Below are 24,623 nucleotides of genomic sequence, written 5' to 3' on the forward strand. Positions count from 1 at the left end.
TTGTTCATTGTCCAGCAAAATAATGCTTGCTTCTGCAGCCTTGGCTCCTTTTCTGACTCCAGCCCAGACTCTGTAGATCTGCACTGTGCTGGACTGTCCTGCCTAACATTACTGCTAATGTTTATGTAGATGTTATAATAAAAATAAGTAGAAAACAGCAATATTATGGCTCAGAAATGACAGCACTGAGACTTTTCAGTTGAGGGGACAGGAACAAAGGAATCCTGCCTGCCCTGAGCTTCCCCGTGGCTGTAACAGGGCCTCACAGACACACTTGTGCTTGGCTCTGTTGGCAGAGAAACACTTGGCAGAGAAATCCCCTCCTGCTCTCTCAACTGCTCATTCACCTGCTCACAGAGACAAGATTATATCACACTGCCCCAGCACTTCTTCAAACACTGGGGAGCGTGTGCTCCTGCTCAGATTTTCACCAGAACAAGGTTTCTTTTCTCCTCTTTTCACAAGCCATGGCATTTCTCAGGGGAAGCCAGCAGCTCTCTCGGGGTTATGCCAGCTTTCCTCCACCACCACAGAGACAAGATTAGAGATGCTGTGGAGATCTGTGAGCGGAGCAACCAAGGCGGGAGGGGGGGTGTGAGGGAAACACCTTCTGCATCAAACAGCCTTTTTGGAGAAAGGGGTGGGTTCCCCAGGTCAGAGGAGCCCTGGAAGGAGGAGGAGGAGGCAGTGCATCCATTCGGTGCTCCCACTGCCACTCCCTTGGCCAGCCACAGGGGACCACTGCTCCGTTGCTGTGGCAACCGTGACGACTTGGCAGCCAGAGCCATCATCACTCAGCCTCCTCGAGATGCTCTGGCAAAGGCTCGCACAAGGAGATTCGCACCCGAGATCCCGTTCCTTTTAAATTGCGGCTTTACCTCACAGCCTGGAGAAGGAGAAAATCGCTGCTGCAAGGAGAAGCCGTGTGAGGCAGGGCAGGGCAGGGGCTCTCATTTGGTGTCTGCCCCTGCAGAGGCGGGGAGCTGGGAGCACCTGTCGGGAGGAGTTACTCATGTGAGAAGAAGGTCATTCCCGGTGAGTACCCACCCAGCCAGCCTCTCCTACCTTCTGCTGCAAATTGTTTATTTATTGTTTGTCATTGGCTAGGAAATTCCGGGGTTTCTCGTGTCTAAGGGGAGGAATTTTCTTTTGTGCTAGCTCTAGGCTTCTTGCAAAATCCGTGAATGCACTGCTACTGGCTTTTTGTCCTAGGCGTGAATTCCTGCAGGAGCTGCAGCCTTGCCATCAGCAGCAGCAGGTTTCTTGCGGGAAGCTTGATGAGATCTGCAGTTTGCAGTGAGCTCTGCACAATCCTACCTTAATACCAGGTTAGAGCTAGCCAGCTGATATGCTCCTATATCAGCTTTTCCATTTAATTCATGGTTCCAGCCTTTGTTGTACAAGCTGACTTATTTGTTTTCATTGAGATTAAGAATTGAAGCAGTAAGTAAATCAAATGCTTGAACAGGTGCAGAAAGAGTATTTGCCCTGTGGAGGATAGAGTTACAAGCAGTTTCACTCTGATGAGACAAACAGATGCTCCAGATAAACTGCTGATAAAAGGAATTATTATACTGGCAAAGATCCACCACGTTCCCCTGTAGCACATGGGTGTCACAGTCAAGCACACAGACAGTAGCCATGGGTGAGATCAATCTACCATGGCTAACAATAGGCATCTATAAATGTAGTCATGTTACTGAGCAGTGTGATCATCAGTTTCAAATCATGTCCTGAAAAATATTCATGTAACTTAGTCATCTGTGAAATGAATACACTGCTTTGTAAAGAAAGTAGTGCATTGCAAAAAAAAAAAACAATCGTAAGGAATTATAAGGGAAAAGAAATCAAAGGTTGTACACCGTAGATCTGAAATCCTGATCAACCTGCAGGTTGAAAGGCAAGGAGATTTCTTTTTCTCCAGATGAATTTGGTGCTTGTTCTGTTCCTTAATCAGCCAGCAGCACTGGGGCATCTCTAGCTGTAATCTCATTAGGACTATTAGGCTGTGATTGTGCCTGTGGTCTGTTGCTGGCCTGCATTTGGGCAGACAAATGACCCTCAGAGCTCTCACAGTCGAGAGGAGATGGGGGTCCCTTGTTTCTCACGAGGTTTGAAACTCCTGCATCCTCGACATTGGCAAGGCACAGTTTGCAGAGCAGCTGGGAAGGGAGCAGGGACAGGTCACCCAGGCCGGGCACACAAGGGCAGTTTGTGAGCACAGCCTCTCCTGGTGTGATGGGAGTCACGTGTGGGCACGAGAATGGCACAGCAGCCTGCCCTCAGTGTGTAAATAGCATAAAGCTGGGCCTGTCTGAGTGTTGGCATGACAGCCTGGGCCACTACAGAGCAAAAACAGAAGTCAGAAATTAATTATGGGCTCCTTTCATCTGCTTTGTACTGCCTGTTACAACTAACACAAGCATAGTAGCTTTTGTTTAGTTGGCCTCTTTGACCAAACTGAAAAATATTTGGATGATATTTCAGGAGTCAGATAGAACTCTTTTCATTCAATTTTAGCCATTACTCTTCATTACAATTCCAGGTGACACCATAAATACCTCTAGCTCCTCTTCCTCGTCCCTGCATGGCTCAAACATTAGTTAGTAGTTTTATTCCTGGGCAGCAGTGGAGTTTGAAAAAATCCTCTGTTTCTGGAGGCCAGAGGATTTCTGCAGCCCCCTGTGTGAGCCCTGCGCATGTGGATCTCCTGCACACAAACCCACAGCAGCTGATGTCACTGTGCATGAGCCTGGGGAAGCAGGGCTGGGCTAATACAGAGCAAAAACAGAAGTCAGAAATTAATTATGGGCTCCTTTCTCCATCCCCAGAACCACTCCTGTTTCTGCTTTGTCCTGCCTGTTACAACTAACACAAGCATAGTAGCTTTTGTTTAGTTGGCCTCTTTGACCAAACTGAAAAATATTTGGATGATATTTCAGGAGTCAGATAGAACTCTTTTCATTCAATTTTAGCCCATTACTCTTCATTACAATTCCAGGTGACACCATAAATACCTCTAGCTCCTCTTTCTTGTCCCTGCATGGCTCAAATGTTAATTGATAGCTCTGTTCCTGGGCAGCAGTGGAGTTTGAGTGCTTCTGGAGGCCAGAGGATTTCTGCAGCCCCCTGTGTGAGCCCTGCACATGTGGATCTCCTGCACACAAACCCACAGCAGCTGATGTCACTGTGCATGAGCCTGGGGAAGCAGGCTGCTGAATGAGTGCCAGTGTACCACACAGTTCATAAATATGGAAAAGCAGCGGGCCCTAGCCCAACAAGCTCGGATTCAGAAACATTTAGCAGATGTTCTGGCTGTGGGGGAGGAAAACAGGAGATGAATAACTACAATACTGCAAGAGCAAATACTTTGTTGATGAAACTGCACAAAAATTAGAATGACAAACACACCCTTAGCAGGACTTTGACCTATCCATAAAACAACATCAACATGTTTTATTAATAGTAGTTCCACATTCTCAAGATCAATAAAGTGACTTCATTGATTTACTTTTCCCTTTTTATTAGTACTTCTCTAAACAGTGATGAATTTGGATTGAACATAGGTAGAGTCTTTTTTATAGCTTGTCAAAGAACAGTTACAGTAGCTCTAATAAAGAAATAAGCTTCTCAACCAGGACAACACAGCTAAAGAGAACCTAACCATGGTTAAGAGTTCGAAGGAAACTTCCAAATCTGTTTGGAAGAGACTGCCAGTTATTTCCACAACAACACCACAAGGGAGCTGCTCTGTACATTTCCTTAAAGGAGTAAAAAGCTGTTGTTTTATAAACAAGCATAGTAAACATAGCTCAGGCTCTCCCTTAATCCAAACTCCAAATAGTAAACATGCCTTTTAGACCTTGATGCATGCTCTGTGGAGTAAACCAATCTTAGCTTTACAGGCAGCTCTTGTGGGGAGCTTCTATAGTCCAAATTAGGTGAAGAACCAATGAAGGGTCTCAGTAATGACTTTGCAGGAGTTGCCATTACATTTCACCAAGGTACATTTGAATCCATTCCCTTTGGTCCTTCTTGGGGACTGTCTGAGTACAAGGAAATGCTGTACCTGTGATTTTTTTGGTTGGTGGATTAATTGTAGGCCAGCAGTCTAGTAGTATTTCATCTGGGTATGGTGTGCTTGAATATCTATATTTTCTTCCTTGACAAACACTTGTCTTACTGCTTTGGAGGATCTCACACCTCTTTACACACTTGAACTGTTGTTCCTAAAGCATGAAGTGAAACTCAGCTGGGCTGCTCTTCCCAGCCTTGGCATAATTTACCATTTTGGGAGGGAGTTTTCTGCACTTGTGTAGCCTTTGGTTTGTGTTAATTCTACTTAAGGCTTTACAGTGTAGTGAAGTGAAAGTTGTGTGTTTCTCATCAGCTTCTCATATGCCCACAGTCCTGACTCATAGCAGCAAACCCAAAGCTGCAACTTTATATTTTACTGCTTGGCAAAATCTGTGAGCAGTGAAATTGTCTGCAGTGGATATGCACAGACCCAGAACCTCTCTTATTCTTAAAATAGTTCCAAATGCTGAAGTCTATACTGAACACTCAGCAGATTTGCATGGAGCCCCAGAGAAACCTTCCTTATTAGTTCCTATCAGAACACTTATTTTTTGAGCATGATGGGTTAGAAATGTTTATATACATGATCCAAACTCACTGGCTTTTTGATGGGCTGGCTTTTTGTTTTCCTTTTTAACTGCAGAAGTTTTTACCTACAGAAGTTTCTACTTAGAGCACCAAGAGATAGGTTTCTTTGAAGCGAATTAGGCTTGTATTTGTTTCCTTGCAACCAAACAACACCAGCAATTCATTTGAAACTCAGTTTCCAGCTCAGCACACAACATCAGTCAGGATTAGGGTGTGCATGTGTGTTCAGGGGGTTGAATACATCATTTCATAAATATTGCAGCTATTCAGATGCCTGTGCAGTGAATAATCACTTGCACCAGGAGAATGCTGGGTGCTTGGTGACTTCTGCCTTGCATTGGAACCACAGATTGAACACTTGCGCTCTTGCTTAGCAAGTCAGTGCTCCAGGACAGAAAACAGCAAATTTTAAATCCTCTGTAGACTAGACTAGTCCTTCACTTACTTCTGAAAACAGTTCTTTTGGAAGCTCTTAGCTGCTCGTTTGTATACAGATTACTTTTACATTTAAAAAAAAAAGGGTTTAGCTGTCCCAGTAAGTGTGAGCATGAGGAAACAAGACTGTAACTCATCAAGATCCCAATTCGGTCTCTTACAGCAGATGGCAATTCAAATACAGTGACTTTTAACAGAAACACTTACAGGAGTGTTTCTGATACAGGAGAATACATACAGGAGAAAAGAGCTTCTGTTAATGGAGAGCATCTCAGGGGCTTCAGTTTGGTTTCATGTTTGGCCTTGACTTATACAAATTGAAGCAAAAAACAACAAAAAATCCTTTGTCACTGTGAATGTCACACTAAAATGTAAAAACAGGAGAGATGATTGCAGAGCACACCAAGTGCTCATTCCGTTCTGCATTGCTCTGGTAAGGCCCCAGCTGGGATCACACTGTATGCTGTTCCTGCAGAGAGAAATTCAGGAAAGACATGGATTAAAGTGAGAGCCACCAAAGGGGAGCACCATGAATCAACAGAGCCTCACTCAATCTAAACAAGGAGGACAGACAAGAAAAAATGGAGTTTTAGGTCTGGGGAATGTGAAAAGTGACATGAGAAATTTTCATGCATCTAAAAGGCTGTTGCAGGAGTTGAGGAGCAAATGGGGTTTTTTTGTCTCTGTTGGGTAGGATGAGAAGTACATGTAAATTATGGTGAGAGAGATCCAGCTTTACCATTAGGGGAAACTTTCTAAAGGCAAAAAGAGTGAATCGTGAGAAAAGAACATCTTTCCTGGATAGACTGTGGTGTCTGTACTGGGGAGGTCTTTGAGAGGTAAAACAGATGGGACAGAGATGCTTTCACAGGGCTGGAGTTAGATGACCTCTCAGTATCCCTTCCAGTGCTGTCATTTGGTGATCACCTCCTTGTTTGAAAATCTGCTTGCTGTGTCTTTACTTCCTGTTTCCAGATGTGGGGACCCTGCTCTGGGACAGTATGCTTCCCGTGGAATTTGGTGCTCTCGCTTAAAAGAGATTACAAATTCCCACAGGAGCATGCACCTGGCTAGTCCTGAACCTTGGAAGGTTGTCAAAATAGAATTTAGGATTCCCTGGCTATTTTTACTGTGAAAATAGCTTTGATTTCATAGAGTTACCAAAAACTTTCTTGAGTTTTCTTCTGTAACTTGCCTTCCTTGATATACTCCTCGTCTGACTGGAAGCAACACCTGGGCCTTATGAGCCTTCAATAATTTCTCTTGGAATACATAAAAAAAATTTTCTATACATTATTTTTCTATATAGACTTATTTTTCTATACAGTTTCTATTTTTCTTATTTTTATATATATACTTTTGAAAATGGGATACTGTGCCATACTCAGACTTTATTTTGAGCGGCAGCAGCTCAGCTCCTTGAAAAAGCTCAGTCTGGAACCACAGTATTTTCCCCTGGGTTGGTTTGGAACTGCTTCCTCAACAGCTGCTCTGCTCACTAGAGGTCACTTCTGGAGTGCCAACACCCAAGTTTCCAGTGCCTGCAGGCAGGAATTCGCAGGGAATCCATCACTGCCTGGCTGGGTACACTGCTCCCTAGCCCTGTGCAAACCCGGGTTCTGTAAATCCCTTGGGGGATATAATGGTGCTGGGCTTGCCCTGCACGTCACCAGCCTGGAACACCAGGCTTCTAACCGAGCTGAGATGCAGGATTTCAGCTGTCTTAGCTTGTTTTTGTGTTGCAAAAGAGCCCATTTTGTACTGATGTTGCAGTTTTTGTGAGTGTGCTTTATTAGCCGGGAGTTCTGTACAGTACTGCCTGCCACCCTCCTCCCACTCTGCCCACCACGTGCATGCGGTGACAAGGGACGTGCAGAGGCACTACAGCCCTTTGTTTCTGCTTCAGTTCTACTTGTTTAAACCCCTCCTCTTACTGCAAACTTCTCTGGGAATCCAGCAGCATAATGATGCAAATAGCCCTGTCATATGACTTAGCCTCTCTGCTGCTGGATTCCAAAATATCGAGCCAAGACACACAAGCCTTGCTGTGGATGCCATCGGCAGCCTGATGCTAGAGTGCAGATGGCTCTGCAGCTCCCTAATGGGAATTGTTTGGGTCCTTATTAGCACTTCACAAAGGTTCCTGTTCCACTTGCCAGCTTTCCTCCTGACTGCTCAGAGTGCTCAGCCAGTGATCACTGCAAACTCCGGGAGAGCATCTCCAAACATCTCCTCTATCACTGTGTGTAAACCCCCTCCTCCGTCTGCTTTCATTGTTCAATAATTAACACACCCCCAGCCTGCAGCTTTGCAGGGGAGGACACCTGCAAATGTTGGTTTAGAACAAATAATGGAAGGTGAATCAGCAGGCTGAGGCTCTCCCGTGATTGCAACCAGTAGCTCTAATTTCTCTGCTCATGGAAACTCCATCAGTAAACAGGGTGGGCTGAGCCAAGTTTAGATCAGCTAAAGGCTTTCCTCCATCTGTTCTCAGACAGGGATATAGATAGTGAATTGGGAATTGTGCACTTCTGGCTGATATTTGTCATACCCCACTGTAGTAAGAATTTGCTCAGCCATATCATTAACTCATTTTATGCATCTCTTATGAATGATATCTGCTTGGTGCTTTATCGTGTGTTATTGCAATATCTGACTACCTTTTATACCAGAATCTCTAATATGCTATGGAGACTTCTCTTAAGGTAGGGTTGGAAGGCTGTGGCTTTGGTGGGACATTTCTGGGTTCCTCTCAGTGCTGTCAAAGACCACTGGCTCATTCCCTGGTCCAGCCAGTCCCTACACTGTCACCTCGGTGTGACCTGAGGGATTAGCCAATATTTGGAGCTCCCAAGCCGAGTTGATTAGCAGGAGACAAGGATGATGGCAGCAGCATCCACCTGCTGCAACACTGCTCATCCTCCCTGTCACTGAAGGGGTATCAGGGTCAGATAAAGGTGATACAGGGACTCCATCATCAGAAAGCATGAAAAGACACTTTATTATTAGAAATCTACAGTTCTTATAGAAACAATGGTGGACTTAAGAGCTGATTGGCCTTTAGGAATTTTCCCTCACACTATTAGTGAGCTATGAATAGCTCACTAAGAGTGTGAGAACTATCGAAGTAGAGAACTATATCTATAAATAATAGTTACAGAAAGAGAGATAATAATTGTTTAAATTCTTTCTTCTAAGTTTCCTACAGCTTCTACACCGCTTCCCGGGATTTTCCTGGGAGAACCATGTCTCTCTCTGTTCAGAGGATATGTAATTACTGCACTTCCCGAGCGGAGGGGCACGGAGCTGTCCCCGAGCGCATCACGCTCCCAACGGGACGAGCTGCTACGGCCACCCCGAGCCAAAAACATCTCCGGGCTTTTCTCAAGACGGCTTTACAAGAGTCTCTGCGGCCGCCTTTAGATATAATTTATTTGCCGCCTTCCCCCCGGTGCCACCGCTCGGCTCCGCTGCCGTTCCCGGTGTCCCAGGGCGCGCTCCCGAGGCGCGCCCCCTTCCGCCCGGGGGCGCTTTAAACGGCTGCCGCCTGGCCCCGCCCCTTTTTTGATCTCGACCAATCCCCGCGCGGCCGGTTGCAATTCGAGCGGTGGGAGCGTACCACTGCCATACGGGGCGGGGGAGCAGCGGGAGAGTTTAAGGGCTGTCGGGGGAGAACCCCGCGGGGCATGGCGCCCGTTCTCCGCCATACCTGTTGCTTTCCCGTTATCTTCGCTCTCCTCCCCTTGTCCCCCCTCTGCACCCTGTGCCCAGAGGCTATGGAGCCCCGTTTCCTGCCGCCTCTCCCCTGTCCCCGGTGCGCCGCCCGAAGGGCCGGGCGGGAAGGGGGCTCTGCCCGCGCGGTGGGCGGTGGGCGGGGCAGCGGCAGCGCGAGCTGCCAAGGTGTGCGCGCGCGCGCCGCCGCGGCTGCACCCGCCCCTCCCGCGGCGGGCAGGGACGGGCCGGTCCCGCTCCGCTCCAGCCTCAGCCCCGGTGCAGCCCCAGCCCCGCTCCGCCGCCCCCGAGCCAGCGGCATGAAGCGAAGGCAAGTGCCCGCGGCGGGGCGGGAGGGCTGCGGGTCGGCAGGTGGGGCGGGGGCGGCGGAGAAGGGTCCCCGTCGTGCGGTGGCGGCGCGCGGAGCGGGGTCTGCGCGCCGTGTGGGGAGCGGCGGCCGCGGCTGAGGCGGGCACAGGGCGGCGGGCACAGGGCGGCGGGCACCGGAGCGCGGTCCCTGCCGGCTGTCCGTGCCGGCTCCGTGCCCCGGTTACGCGGCTCGGCGCCGGGCAGGAACGGGGCGGACCCGGGCCGGAGCGGGCGGTTCGGCCCCGAGGGCACCGCGCGGCTGCTGCGGCTCGGCCGCATCGCCCCGGGCGCCGCGCGGGTGCCTCGCAGCGCCCGCGGCCGCCTCAGGGTCACGGAGCGCTGCCGGTGCTTCCGTCACACGGAGCTTACGGCACCCCTACGTGAGGCACGGCATAAACCGCCCGCAGCTCGCACAGGCTGCTGCTTGTCCTGCCTTTGGCCCTTTTATTGTCATTCGAGATAAAGGCAGTGCGAGCGATTGTAATGCTTGTGCCTCTGTTCCTCCATTTGTTGTGTTACGGCTCATTCTTAATCTCTGCGGGCCGTTGTCCTAAGGTGTGTTTAAGGTGTTTAGTACTTAACAAGGGTAGCTGCTTCTAAACATAGGTTTTTTCTTGTACGATAGTAAAAACCCGGTTGTCCATTCACTGCAATGCCTTAATTCCATATACTGAAGAAGATCTCTCTTACTTCATGCTGCCCTCTCTTACCTCATCCCTTTAAGGTTAGTGCTCCGGAGCACCTGGAAATTATTCCTCCGTCTCGATAAAAGTTACTGTTAAGTCTGACACGACAAAAAAATGCTGCTTCCCTTGTTGGTCCTGTCGTACTTCTTTGAAAGTTGAAAAAAAAATGAAGAATCTACGGGAAATCTTTGAGTATTAAACTCAAATTGGCGTTCTTGGTTATCCTGCACTTTAAATGAACTTTGTCTGTGCTGGAGTAATGGACTTAGGGGAAGCTGAGCAAATAAATGGGCTCTCAGTGGACAAGCTGGATATACTGAAACTGACTATCCACGAGGCATCTTTCAAAGCTCAGTTACCTTGTATATTTCAAAGTTTCTAAAAAAACTGGAAACTTTGAAATAGACAAGGAAACTGACCTTTGAAAGATGAAATAAACAAGGTTTTCTTTGAGGAATTATGTACTTGCTTGAAATATACTACTCTTACTGGAAGTTACACTAGTAACTTTTTCTGTATTTCTTATAATGTACATATTCTGTTTATTTCTCACTGTCACGTTTTCGGTACTTGTGTTTGGGTTGGTTGCACTGCAGGGATATGTTCAGTAAAAATAACTCCCTGCATGGGAATTAAGCTCTTCAATCATGGGAATATTTCTGCTGGCCTGAGAGTCTGTGAAAGCTTACTGGTACAAAACTAGATTTAGAGTTAGATTGAAGTTGGCAGTGCCTCTTTAAACCAGCCAGAAGTCCATGGCACTTTCATCTGCAAAAATCACACTACAGTTAAGAAAAGAGATGTGTTTGTATTTAGCTTGCAGCTTGCTAAACTACTTGTGTCTAAGTAGATGGCTTAACCAGGTGTGCTGGACTTGTATTCATTCATGTCTTAAATTACATGGAAGGCACACCTTACAGCTAATTTGTGATGTTGGTAATCCTGTAATTATTGTATTAATGGTGGGGAACTCCTCTTCAGTGTTACAGGACAACCATAAATATTTTTCTTTTACCAGTTAATTCTAAGTATTTGTGCAGAAGAAATAACTAATAGTTATGCTGCTGAATTACATGTATCAATATTCAATAAATTTGAGTACAAGTCCTGTTTCTGACTATGCTGTGTATTAAGAAAGGATCTGTAAATAATATGTAACTGTATATTCCTGTATAAACCTAAATGCAGCTGGTTGAGGTCAGTATGACATTTTATTCTAAGCTTTCTTGCCTCTCTGGGTTTCAGCTATCCCATGAACATGCCTCACATGAGAAATCTCAGTTCTTTTGCAGGTGCAGGTCTCTTGATAAAGGCTCTGGCACTGTTACTTTGCTGTGAGTGAGCTTGAATTCCTGGTGTTCACATGGTAGTGCAGAGCTGGTGGCACTTCTTGGAGAAAGCTGAGGAAGAGCTTGCACTTGTTCCTCTTTCCTTGCAGGATTTAAAAATTACTTCCCAGCCACTTGGGTAATCCGTGAATGGATTAGGATTTTGTTTGTTTTCTCCTTTAGGGTTTTGTTCATTTTCTCCTTTGCAAACACAGGGGCTGTCCTAATCTTGGAGCAGCTCAGGGTAGCTGCAGGGGAAGGGAGAGCTGTCTGTGCTGCTGCTGCCTGTCCTTGGCTGAGGCAGGAATCTCCCTCTCTGGCTGTGCCACTGGAAATTGCCCACGAGAGCAACAGCAGAGCCTGTGTGTGCCCTTACAGCCTGATGATTTAGGAATCTTTTCTCTGTCCTAACACCCTGGAGTGAAGGAAACCCCATCAGTGCAGCTGCAGGGACGTCACACAGGAGCAAGGCACACGCCTGCCCTGCCAGCTGCTCTGACACTGCCCTGTCCATACAGGGGTGCAAAGTGCAGCTCTCCCAGCTCCTGTGTTGCTGAGGTGCTCCCTGAGGGGTTTCCTGGGAGTGCTTTTACTGTCACAGATCCTAATGATAATCTCATCTTTTTATCCAGAAAGGGGAGGAGGGAACGGTTCCCAATGGTCAGTGCAGGGAAGGGGGGTTCATGTGAGCTCCCCTGAGAGCTGTGTTTGCTCATAGGTGTTTTTTTAGGTCTTTAGAACTGACCTGACCCTTGCAGACTATGGCAGGATGTAACCTAGATGTGAGCTTCAGGGGTGCTGCTCATGATTGGAGAGGTGGAAAAAAAATAGCAGTGATACCCAGCTGGATGGAAATGATGTGATGGATACAAGAGGCAGGCACTGTTTGTTTACTATCAGGGGAGCCCAAAACCATGGGGATAGAGCAAGGGGTAAGCCAGCAGAGGAACATCAGCTCACCACCCTTTCCTTCCTTTTTCTGAGCTCCTTCCCCAGCTGAATGACATCTCACATTGTAATTGCACAGGGGAGAGGGAGAAAGGGAAAAGTGCATCCAGGGGAACGTGGAACATCTACAAGCCAAGGAATGAGAGCTGCAGTAAGTGTTTGTGAGTGGTGTGAAAACATGTAGATTTCAGCTGTGTGTTTGGGGCCCAGGATGAGCTCAATTTCAGTGTCTGTATTTTTGTTGTCTGTACCTGTGGATTCCTTCTAATGTTGAGGTAGTTGGAATATGGATTAATGAGTTGATAAGACTCTAACAGCATTTGGTTTCTTTGTGTTAACAGTAAACGGACAAGGCTCTCCTCATTCTCATTCCTGTGTTGTATCTTGGTTTGAAGAGGCACTGTGGTACTCTTGTGTAAGGAGTGACTTGTCATGGAAATGGAGTGCCCAGATATGGGCAACAATTTAAGGAAGGGCTGCTCACCTCTGTGGGCAGCCTCTCTTCTGATACCTCTTCTTTTATTTTTTTTCTCCTTTGAAAGTTTAATCAAGCAGCAATCATTTGCCTTGGTAGCAAGAGGAAACTGAAGGATGTTTTTCTTTCCTTTTTTTTTTTTTTTTTTTTTTTGGATACTGAAATTTACTCAATTCAAAAGTTATTCAGTAAGACTAGGAAAGGAAATGCAAGTTCTTGCTTTTCCTAGACAGCAGTAAATTAACAATAGGATTATTTCAGCTTCAGGAAAGAGGAATGTACTTCATCCCACACTTCCTGAGGGAGTTCATAACTTTTCTGCTGAAGGTGGGCAGTAGCAGCATAGTTCTTTTGCAGAAGAGAAAAACTTGGTTGCTCTGATAGAGATCAACTGTTCTGAACCTGTCGTTTTGCAATAGACAACATGAGACACTGCCTTTCATTTTTGAGAAGGGACACTGAAGAAAGCTATGGAAATTGTGAGGAAAACCTTTTTACTGCATTCCTGTCTCTCTCAGCCTGTCATCTCTTTCTTCCCAGATCTTTATCCTTGTTATATGTTAACCTTTTTCATTCTTTCTCCACGGAGTCTTTGAGATAGGATCTTTTGTGTCTAGCCACATGGTTAAAACTAGTCTAGTGTCTGGATTTCTTCTTGGCATTGAGCTGTTCAAAACAATGACCATTTTTACTGAAAGTCATTCATATGTGGGGTTATACAGCTACAGACATAAACTCATTTTCTGCTGTTACCTGGAGTGAAATGCTGTGGAGCACTTGACACCTAGTCCCAGCTGGTGATGCTGCTTGCTTTGAGGCATTCAGCAAAGCCTTGTTGTGGCCTTTCTTTGCTTTGTTAGTGCAGAAGGAGTGGCAGATGGATGTTTCTCAGCCATCATGGAGAAGGGTCCCATAGATATCTCTGCTGCTCCTCATCTTCTGCCTTCAGAGAAGTTCATAATGTTCTCACCTGCCGTGAGCTGACTGACCCAGAGCAGCTTGGCAGTGGAATCAACAGGTCTCTGCTTATCTGCCTTGAGTGGTTTGGCCTTTTTGCTGTGTTCTCTTCTTGCCTTGGATCCACTTGTCCAGCAGTCATCTCATCCCTTGGGGTGGAATCTCTGTGCAAGAGAAGTGTTTTCTTGTTCTGCTCCTATGTAGCATGTTACATTTTGGAGTTCTGGTTTAGACTGATGATCTCAAATGTTATTGTAGGATACAAAGCAAAGGTAAAATCTTGCTGTTTTCTCTGCTCCAGCCTCAGTCCAGGACTGTTTGTCTTACTTTGTGGGTCTTCTGCTGTGTTTGCCTGCATTAGGATTCCAGTTGCACAGTTTAATTAAAATCTGGGAAATAGCCCATTTACAGAATGAACTTCCTCTTTGGCCAGCAGGAAAATTGTTGTGTTGCTGCTCTCTGCCCTGCTGTTTGGAAATAATTCCTCTGAAAATGCAGTGCTTTGAAGTGAGGCAAGGCTTGCTGAGGGCTGGTGTGGTTGAGGGAAGAGGACATTGTAGTGCATTGAAGGCGTCTAATAAAACTCTTTCAAGCTTTACTTTATACCTTTCATTTTCATGGCTCTAAGATGCTTTGGAATGAACTTTGGGTGGTGTGTCTGAAGTCTTAGGGTATAATCTTCCAGTCTTCTAAGCAACTTCTGAACTGAGGTGACAATGGATAGCATAACTTTTACAGTGACCTCCCTTTAGATTACTGAGATCTCTTTACTCTGAGTCTGTGGGGAGAGCTCTCACTGAAGTGGAGGCAGAACAGCAGCATTTTTGTGGGATCATATCTCTGCTATACAAATCAAAGTGCTTGTGGCTGTGTGAGTCCTATCTAATATTTCTATCTCTTTATGAGCATGATGGAACTGCCCTGGTTGAACAAAATGGTTGGGAGCCCCTTTTTGCCTTCCTCTTGGTATTTCTAAAGATGCTGTGTAGACTTACACAAGTGTTAAAAAGTCTTGTTGTGTTGGGTATAAAGGACAATATAAAATCTGCTTTGTTTTGTGAGATGCTGCAGCTTGTAGGGATTTGCACCATTTAACTTTCACATGTTTTTCAGGGTTCATTAAAGAGTTGAGTCTAAAGGCAAGCAGGAGGCAAATGTAATTCTAACCCAGTTGAAGAGCACAAACCCAATTGATGTCCATCAGTGATTCCCATGGGATTGGTTATTCTGGATCTTGTGTTGGGCAGTGTCCTCCAGCATTTCCAACAGCATGGTTGTGTGACTGAAGGAATGAAGGGGAGGACAGTAGGCTTTATCTCCTCTCCTCTGTGGTGATGTGCCCAGAAATGAGGAATGAGGGCAAGTGTTTGTTTGGCAATCATGCTTTAAACAGTTAAATCTAGCAATGTTTCACTAGCTTGGTTTTTTATTGGGTTGTTTTGTGGCAGAAAGTAATTTCTTTAATAGCAGTCTGTGTACATGGTGTATGGTACTCCATCTGCTATAAACAGAGTTCTGCTTCTGCTCCATTTGAGGAAGTCTAATGTTTTTCTGTGTCTGGAAGGGTGAACAGCTTTGGAGGATGCACTATGCTTTTGATGATTCACTTTGCTGCACTAAATCACTAATTCATTAATTAGGCAAGGTTCCCATTCAGAGCTCTCTAGAGCTGTGCCTCTTGCTGTGCTGATTGTAAAGGAAGACTGGTTTGGAGTTAGCCTTTGTGTCTGGTTTCCCTGGTGAGCCTGGGAAAGCTGGTGCCTCACTCCAGGTACTTCAGGTTTCTTCCAGATTTTGTGCCATTTGCTGCTTGTAAACAGAATCTAAACACGCTGGAGACTTGCCAGGGGTAGGAGGGCTGCTTACACATTCTGGTGGCAATAGCCATGAGCCAGTAGGACCAAGGAGTGTGTCCAGGACATGCCTCCAGGCCTGGGTTAGCTGTGCACTTTGCTGTGCTCTTCTCTTGGAGAGGAATTGGTTAATGCTAATTTAGAAATGGTCTCCTATCAGCTGTGATCTACACCAGCTAAATTGCTTGCAGAGTGTCACTTGAGATGCTTGCTTCCTCCTTAGGAGAATTCTTCTGCTGATGTGCCCTTTTCTGGACCATTGTCTACATGGCTCATCAGTCTGAAGTGCCTTGTTTTTAGTGCCATGTGCTCTCTGGAGAGTTTATTTCTAAATAGTTACTGAAGCAACAGTCTTCTAAAATGCTGCAGTGTTAGGGTAGAAGGAATTAAAATGTTTAGTGATCCTCTGAAAGTCTAAATTGAAAAAAAATACATTTGTATCCTCCCTTCTCTAAGGCTGCTAGTTGAAACTGTGTTAAAGACGACTTGTTTACTTAGTGTTTTGCTTCATCAGAACTCCTCCAGTTTAAATTGTGTGTGTTCCCAAAATGAAACATTGCCAAAGCCAAATGTTTTACTTCAGGGGCTGCTGTGCACTGTCCTTCATTCTCTGCTATAAAAAGATTACTTGTTTTCACCTGTGGTGAATTCTGCCATCTTAAGGTGAGCTTCATCTTGAGATAGTCACCTTGGAACTGTAGCTCCCCTGGAGCAGTAAGGTACTGTTACACAAGAAAAATAAATTTACTTTTTTAAAGAGAAGCATTTTGTAAGTCTTCCTGCCTTGTGCCAAAAACCTGGGGACTTTACTGTTTACCCTCTGCCAAAAAAATTCAAAGAAAATGTTTTTCAGAGGTCAGATTTCCTTATCACATTGTACTCCTCTACTTTATATAATTTTCTGTCTAGATCTAAAGTCTTCAGATGGGTTGTGGCAGGACAAGAATTAAAGTTAATGTATTAATTTGAAATATAGAATGTCACTGATAAATCAAATTATTAATCAAAAGTCACAGGATGTCACGTCCATGTAAAAGGGGTTGTCTTTTTCTTAGTCCTAATTCCTTTGCTGCTCCATTCCTGTACTCTCCAGCTATCACAAAAGGCTCTTTGTTGTTCATTTGACTGTTAAACTATGCTTATTTTATGCTTCATCAAACTCTCAATGAGCTCAAGGTTTATAATATCAAAAGTCTGGCTCTCCAAGGGTGAGAGAACCTAACAGGTTCCATAAAGCTGTAGGGATCAACCAGCACACAGGAAAACATCCCAGACAGTCAAGACCTTTTCAATGGCAGTGGAAAACATTGGTGACTCCTTCTTAGCATTCCTGCAAGCAGTGATGGTGATTCCTGGGCACAATCCTTTCTCACAGCCAGGGTCTGCCTGTGCATTCAGCTGTTGGGCAGAGTGCTGTGGTTCTAGGCTGTGGAGAAAGCAAAGATTTTCAGAAATGTGAAGCACATATCAAAGTTGGAAGAGAGAGTAATAAAAAGAGAGGAAAGGACGTGGCCAAGCAGGTCCCACATGCACAGGTCAGCCGTGGCCCAGCAGGCAGGTGCCTACTGCACACCAGTCTCAGTTCTTCCTTTCCCTGCTGCTGTCACAGCAGAGGTGCATCTTGAAGGGAATGGACTGGGAACCAAGTGCTCTGAGATTAGCAGAGTAAATTGAGTGTTGACTTCTGTTGGGTTTGGGCATGAATTGCCTTACAATGCTGTGCTAATTACAGCAATTCAGGAAATGATTCACAAGAGTGGGTAGCAGAGCTTGGTTCTCCTAACAGCTGCCTTAGCTCAAGCTAGGTTGGGTTATTTACTAGAATTGTGCTCCATAGGCTACAATGGCACTTGCAAATGCTCGGTGTTAATTCCTCACTTGATTGAATGGAGTCCTTAGGGAGCAGCTTTCAACCTGTCCACAAAGTCAGGGGCTTTGTGATGTATTTAGAAAAGTTTCTTTACAATGGTATAGAGTAGAAGGTGTTTCCAGGGCTGTGAGTTAAATGCTGGGTTGTTACATTGGATATTGCATGGTATCAGTGGGGTTTGCTGCTTGCTTCACCATGTAGGCTCCAATGTGGAGAGAATATCCTTAATAAGTATCAGGGAATCTGAGAGCCAGGTAGATTCTGTAAGCCGGTTCTCAAATGCTGTCATGACTTAAAGCGTTTTTTTTTTCAGGTATAAAAACCTGTTTTGTTCTGTATCCCCAAGAATGAATACAAAAGATATTAGTATTCCTATTTACTGGGGTAGCTGCTGCTGTGTGAAATACAAACTGCTGTGACATATTCAGGTTTATGCCACAGTTAAATGAGTGCAGTGTCTGTGGGGTTTATTATGACAGCAAAATCTTTAGGTGGCAAGAACAAGGTCATGGGTGTGAGATTAACTTGCACACAGCACTTCTTGCTGTGGAAAAGAATGTTTGGCAGGCATCAACTTTCTAAAACCTGATAATACTCAAGTGCTGCAGAAAAAGAATTCTTTCTGTGAAGGTCTTAGAAATGGTGGTGATATAAGCTCTGGTGAGCCTCTTCAGCTCTGGGTTTAGAGGGGCTTTTCTTGCCAGGTATAGGAGGGAAACATGATTGCACCAACCAGGCTTTTGGTGTGTGTGTTCTGGTTTGTGAGAGCTTCCTGGAGCTGTGGAATGGAGCAGCAGAGCATTCCTGGAATTCTGACTGCAGGATCTGCTGGTTACATCCAATGGTTAATGGCAGGGCAGTGGAGATGAGCTGCGACCTCCTCTCCCAGGCAGAGCAACAACAAGGAGTTAATACTTGGAGAGGAATGGACTGAGGTCAGCAGCACGAATAGTCTGTTCAGTAAATAATTTTCTTTGCATACTGACTCCATTCTTTCACTCATTATTTGCTCCACTTATTCTTTTCCCTTCCTACACACATGCAGGCAAAGTCTCTGGCTTTATTATCCTCTCTTGCCCCGGTGACCACCTTCCAATGGCCACTTGTCAGTGTGCCCCACCCTGTGGTAAGGGGGTTGTAGAAGATAGGTTTGCTGAGGAAAACCCACCCTGGCTCTGGGATGGACACCTCTGCTCAGCGTAGGAGAGCACGGCTGTTTTCCAGCTGCTCCTGCAAGTCTGCCTGCTCGGAGCACTGCAGTGGCTCTACGGAATGAATGCAGGAATGCAGCACGCAGGAGGGAGATCGTTCTTCAGGCAGCCAGGAAGAACTCGGAGCTGTTGCCCACCTTTTTCTCCCCTTGGTGGCAGGCTGTGAGCTTGTGGGTGAGTGAACATCTGGTACATGGCATGCGCTTTACGAGGCTGCTGGGGAAATCCATCAAATAGCCCTGCTGTTGGAGAGAATCTGGGGACATGTAGGACGGAGCATTGCTTAATGCTGGAGTCTGCTGAACCTAGCAGGCTTTCCTAGGGCTTGGGCAGGATGAAATGAGGAGAGAAAAACCTTTTATGAGTCCTGTATCTGAGGATCCAAAGAGAACAGCTAAAGGAAGAAGTAGGAATTGGGGAGGTTGAGTGACCTTGAATGTGAGCTCCAGTGAAAGAAGCAATACCATGTGTGACTGGTATTTAGGAAAATATTTTCTGGGAGGCCCTTTTGTTAGGGCATAAGCAGTTGAAATGTCCTGCATTTGTTCAGAGATCTGTTTTGATTTTTCAGTGGAAGTGTAATAGCTGCTGTTTGTCACCTTTTTACCTGATCTTGTAAATGCTGCTATCCCCAGGCTCCTGCAAGATGTGCTGGCTCTCTTTTGTGAGTGCTAAATTAACTTAGGAAACCCCACAGACAGAATGGAATAGGTGCTCAGCAGGTGCACTGTAGCATGGCAGCTGTTTAGAAGGCAGCCCAGGTATAATGATGAATTTATATTTCTGGATTTTGGGGGCTTTGGTTCTGCAGCACTCAGCCATCTCCAGCCCAGTAATTCTTGCCTGCTGTTGGAACACAGCATCTGTGTTCTTTTCTCTTTCCCTTAGGGCACTGTTGTCTGCTTCATTCTTCTGAGGTTTTTATGCTTTCCATTGTGTTTTCTTAAATGAAAAGGCAGCTCCAGAAACAAACAAACAAAATTCCTTTCTTGTTTGATTTCTGCTTTTCCTTTATAAAATGATTTTCCTGCTTTTCCTGATATGGCAGCATTATTTGAACTAGGACTTTTCTCAGCTAAGGTTTATTGCTGCAGAGCCAGTGGGATAAAGTGAGTATGTAGTGCTTGCTATGAGAAATTATTTTTTACACTTGATTTAAATATTGATAATAGTGGAGGTACAGTTCTGAAGATACTAAATCAAGACAATTGTTCATTGTTTTCTAAACAGGCTTTAGATACAGCTCTCCTATGAGTACATTGTGCAGTGAAGTACATTCCTTTTCAGTAAACGGACAGGCTTTAAGGCCCTCAGGTTCTTCAGATCTGAAACAACAGCAGCAGTCACTACAACTAAATACAAAAGAAAAAACAACTATAGGATTTTTAGGTGTGTCTTGGGCAGTGCCTCTGCCCTCCAGTTGGTTTTTGAATCCTGGGGTTCTGTGTCCTCTTTGCCTGCTCTTGTCACACAGCACAGCTGTCTGAGAGTGTAGAGTCTTATCAGAAATCTGATCTGGGTTTAAAAATAGCCTTGTTGGAATAAAAGATGTGAAACAGGACGGGTTCACTGCAGGATCCAGAACTGCCACGGTGGCATTGCTGGTCAGGGAGGAGGATTTTGGGCTGAATGACAGGGAAAAGTTGTAGCTGAATGATGTTGGATTTGGGAGAACATAGTGCCTGTGGAGGAGAGTTCCAAGAGAAGTATTACAACCTTTTATGAAAGAAAGAGGCAAGAAATGCAAATTAATAAAGGAGAGAAATACAACCAGTGGTTGGATGAGGTGCCATGAAATCATCATTTCTACTGAACCATTATTCCTTTCCCATGTAGGGTTTTGGTTCCTAGGCTGGTATTCTGACTGTTCTGTGTGTGCAGGGCCCCAGCTAAAGGAGAAGCTAAAGGAGCAGTACTTAATGTAGTTTTGTGTTAGCTGCTGTCTGCTTCTCCTCTTAGCTCTGCCAGCTGCTTCAGGTGTGCTTGGGCTCTTGTGAGCATTGTCACTTCTGCCTCTATCAGCTGTTCTTAAAACAAAATTTGCCTCTTCCTCTATGTGACCTCATAATATTTTTCCTAGCAAAATATATACTATTTGCTCATTCTTAATTACTACTGAATATGTAAAACAATCAAAGCTTTTAATAACTGAACACATGACTGCATTTTCCTGTTGACTGCTGATTAGGAGCAGCTTTGTGAAAAGCAGTTGGTTCTTAAAAAGCTGTGGGGTGTTTTGTTTGTGTTTTTTTTTGGTTTTGTTTTCTTTTCTGTTTTTTCCTTGTTTGTTTGTTTTTGTTGGGGGTGGTTTTCCCTTTTGGAGGGGTTTCTTGTGGGGGGTTGGGGGTTTTTTTGGGAGAGGTTTGGGTGGTTTTTTGTTTGGTTTTTTTTTCTTTTGTAGAGTTAGTTTTCAGGTGGGTATTTAAGTACCCATTTGTGTTAGGCTGAGATGTCTTGTGATGTAGTGCCTCTTTTATGCTTCCTTCAAAGGGTTTGGCACTGATTCAGGAGGGTACCTTTTACTGTAGTGAAGTCTTGGGATGCTGATTTAATGTAAAAAGGAGGGGCAGAGTATGCCGGGACTTTTGTGAAGCATTGGAATGGAATTGACTTAAATCCTGGCTGTACTCAGAGGATGATTGGAAGTGACCTGTCTCACTGCTCCAGGATGAGCAGCCACCCTTAGGAATGGAATTTCTTGTGTCTCTGCAGAGAAACTTGAAATAAGATGCCCTGTCTGCTTGTCAAGGAGGAGTGTAAGGCAGGTGGAGTCAGTGCAGTCTTTCAACAAATTCTGGGGAAAAATTAGAGCTTCTAACCCTGATGCATCTGAATGTTATTCAGCCTAAAGAGAAATTGAAAGGAAGCAAAACTGGGAAGGAAGGACCCAGTTTCATTCCTGTTCCAGCTGCACACGAACAGGGTGGACTCCACACTGTCCACACTCTGCACTGCTCAGGAGGGTGACACTGGTGACATTGGTGGCTGCTTTTCTGCCTGTCTCCTGTACTTTGCTCTCTAGGTGAGATTAGGCATTTGCAGCCTGACAGGGTTTCTGTCTGTGGTCTGCCCTTATCTAGGAAAGCAGCATTACCTTTTCAAATGGTGAAAATACTATTGATCTAGCATTGCACTGAAATTCTTTCATCTCTAGGTGTCCCTGCCCTTTCACCAAATGGGTAATGGGCTTTGTCCCCCCAGTTTCTGAAGGGAGATAAATGAAATGCAGCATGATTGCTCTGGAGCTGACCTTCATGAGTGTAGACACAGCTAGGATAGGAATCCAGGGCTCTTAATACACTGATCCCAGGAACAGGGAACCTTTTGCTATCTTGCAGATGTGATAGATGTGTTTGTGGGCATGAGTAGCAACTAATGAATATTTATACATGTACTAATGAAGTCCTACATCTGTTTTTACAGATGCATGTGGCTATGGACTTGCAAGATACCAGTGTGGGTGTGAAGAGATGCAGGCCTGGGAAAATTGTGATAGCTTGTAACTGAGCCACTTGGCACATACAGTGTGTCCAACTGCCTGCCTGCAGAACAGTATTAAAAGACAAAATAAAAATTTCCACCCTCTCCTCCCTTCCCAAAAGAGTCATGAACCCTAGGTGGTTTTTTTTCTTTGTTTTTTTTTTTTAAGCATAACCATCCCATGCTGAAAATATTAATTGTACTTCCTGTCTCTGACTTTTTGAATGGGAACCACTGTTTTGTGACCACTGTTCGCTTCCCCAGGTAGGCAAACCTGGTACTGCTGCTTTGTGGGAAAGTGAATGCTGTTCAAGTGAACCTGAAACCCTTTTTAATATACTGTGAAATGAAAAATTTGGGTGGCTGGTGGTGAAGCTGGCAGTTTCATTGGACTGCATGCTGGGAGTTATTTCTAGGGATGTGTGCATTTAGCCCCTTCTGTGACAAAGGTGCCTCTTCCTTCTGTGCTTGCTTGTTTTTAAGAGATTGGTGATTCACAGATATGTTGTAAAATCTGACCTGCTTAAATCTGGGGATTAGTCACAAGAATGTTTGTTTCTGAAGTGGATAGTGTGTTTTATTTATCTACCTACAGTGCTCCTTTCTGTGACATCTGTAATGTTTCTGAAATATCTGTCATACCTGATGGCCCTTCATTAACAACTTCTGTCCCTTTAACAAAATCATTTTATAGCAAGAGCCTCAATATTTGATTCTGAAATGTTTGTTTGTGAAATTATCATTCTGATTTAAATGTTGAAAGAGTCTTGATTCATAGGAGGGAACACACATTCAATTCTTTTACTGCAGTGTAGATAACTTGAGAAATAAGAATACAGTGTTCTGCTCTGTTGTCATCTCTTTTGTTGTACTCTTGTTTTTAGAAGGTGTTTGACCTTTTCAGAAGACTGACATAGTGGAGGCAGCCTGTTTTGCTTTTAGCATTCACAGGATCTTTTTTTAAACTGTTGATTCAGTGTGTATTTTATCATTTTTGTCTGGAAGCTTCTATTGTTCAAGCCTTCTGTTCCTCAGGGCAGTCCTGAGGTAATTGACCAGCCTGTTTTGTAATTTTGTAACATTAAGTGTTCTTTTTCAGAAAACCATGAAATAAACAGGATTTATGGCTGTTTAGTGGCTTTGTCAATGTAATGAACACACATCTTTAATATGGACTAAATTTGGGTTCTTCACTGCAAGCATCCCAACAACTGCCTTTTAAAAAAATATGTAACTAAATGACTAATCAGTGCCTGAACTTTATATAACTTGGCCAGTCCTGGGAGCTGCACTGAACTATACAGCATAACATTTTTTGTTGTAATTCTGGTTCTGGCACCAGTCATACCTGTGGTGCTTTCTCAAGGTGTCCTGCCACAATAGGTGAAAAAAAAATGGAGGCAGGGAAAAATCAATGCATGAGCTGTTTCATACAGTGACAACTAGTGAATAAACAGTCCAGGATCAATATGCAGTGAGTGAAGCAGTTGTTCAGATTGGAATAAGTTACATTCTGCTTCTGGCATGAGAGTATGTGCTCCATCTAGTTCTGATGTGGGTGGATTTCCTCCCTGGAAATCACTGTGCCCTCGGGTGTGCTTTTTTAATATCGGCCAGTCTGACTGCAGATCATTTCTTCCCTGCTTGTTCCTGTGTGCCTTTGTTTGTTTGTTTAAATTCCTGGTCACACAAAGTTATTTGCTTGTAGATTAATTTATGGAAACTAATCTCACGAGTTGTCAGGTAGCATTTCAGAGACCTTTCTTTGTGTGTTTCAAGTTAACTGATGGAAAAGAGGCAGCTCACTTTGCCAGGGCTAATGTATGGGAACTTGTGGAATTCTTCCTGCTCCTGCTTGGCATGCTAATAAGGATGAAATAACAGTGAAAAGGAAAAAATGAAGCTGGTGCTACTGCCCTGAGAAGGGAAGTGAGCCCAGCAGCCTCATGTGGCTTCTGTCTTCTTATGCTGGATTATGCACTGTAGTAAACCTGACTTATATTTTTATTGGGCTTTTGAAAGAGTCCAAATTTTACAACTGTGTTTAACACTTCCAGATGAGTGGGAGGTTCTCCTGCATATGATATGTAGAAGGCCTCACTTTTTATTTTGTAGAAGGATAATCAGGGAATGGTTCCTAGATCAGTATTGCTACTGGTGATGCAGCTTGAAAAGAAATCGAAACAACCCCTGGACTATTTTCTTTTACTTAAGAGCATAATGTGAGAATGTGTGGTTTGCCAGCTGAAGAAAGTGTGTATGGTTGCTTTTTTTGGCTCAGTTCTGACTTTTTAAAACACTTAAATAAGCAAATGACTTGCTTCTTTCCCTGGTCTGGCTAGTTCTTCCACAGCTTCATCTGAGGTACATTCACAGATTCCAGGCAGGATTTTTTGAATGGCTGATTTGCTGGATATGAAGACACAACTTGGGCTTTTGTTGGTAAACAGCAGTAGTGAAAATAATAATAAAGAAATTGTATGTCCTGGCTGATATTAACCTGTGCTGTTTAACTTCTCTCCTAAAGACAGAAATTCCCTCCTTGGTGGTTAAAGCAGAGCTCACACATCTAAGCTGGAACCACGAGTCCTGACTGGAGGTCTAGGAGATATTTATTCTGGGATTGAGCTGTGTC

The 24,623-nt window shown here is 44.7% G+C and overlaps 1 protein-coding gene across 4 annotated transcripts in view; it reads left to right on the plus strand.

Moving 5' to 3' along the window:
- The first annotated feature begins 735 nt into the window (after positions 1–735).
- The window catches only part of MICAL3 (microtubule associated monooxygenase, calponin and LIM domain containing 3), a 160,337-nt gene continuing 136,449 nt past the window's right edge, over positions 736–24,623 (plus strand). Inside the window, exon 1 of one of the 4 annotated variants that reach the window (XM_058022949.1) lies at positions 736–1,035. The gene's annotated coding sequence lies outside the window, so the exon portion shown is untranslated. Of the gene's footprint in view, positions 1,036–18,600; positions 18,683–24,623 lie in introns of those variants that run through there. The other 3 variants (XM_058022951.1, XM_058022952.1, XM_058022950.1) reach the window with 3 other exon arrangements.

The sequence above is a fragment of the Melospiza georgiana genome, chromosome 4 (genome assembly GCF_028018845.1).
Source record: "Melospiza georgiana isolate bMelGeo1 chromosome 4, bMelGeo1.pri, whole genome shotgun sequence".
Taxonomy (NCBI): domain Eukaryota; kingdom Metazoa; phylum Chordata; class Aves; order Passeriformes; family Passerellidae; genus Melospiza; species Melospiza georgiana.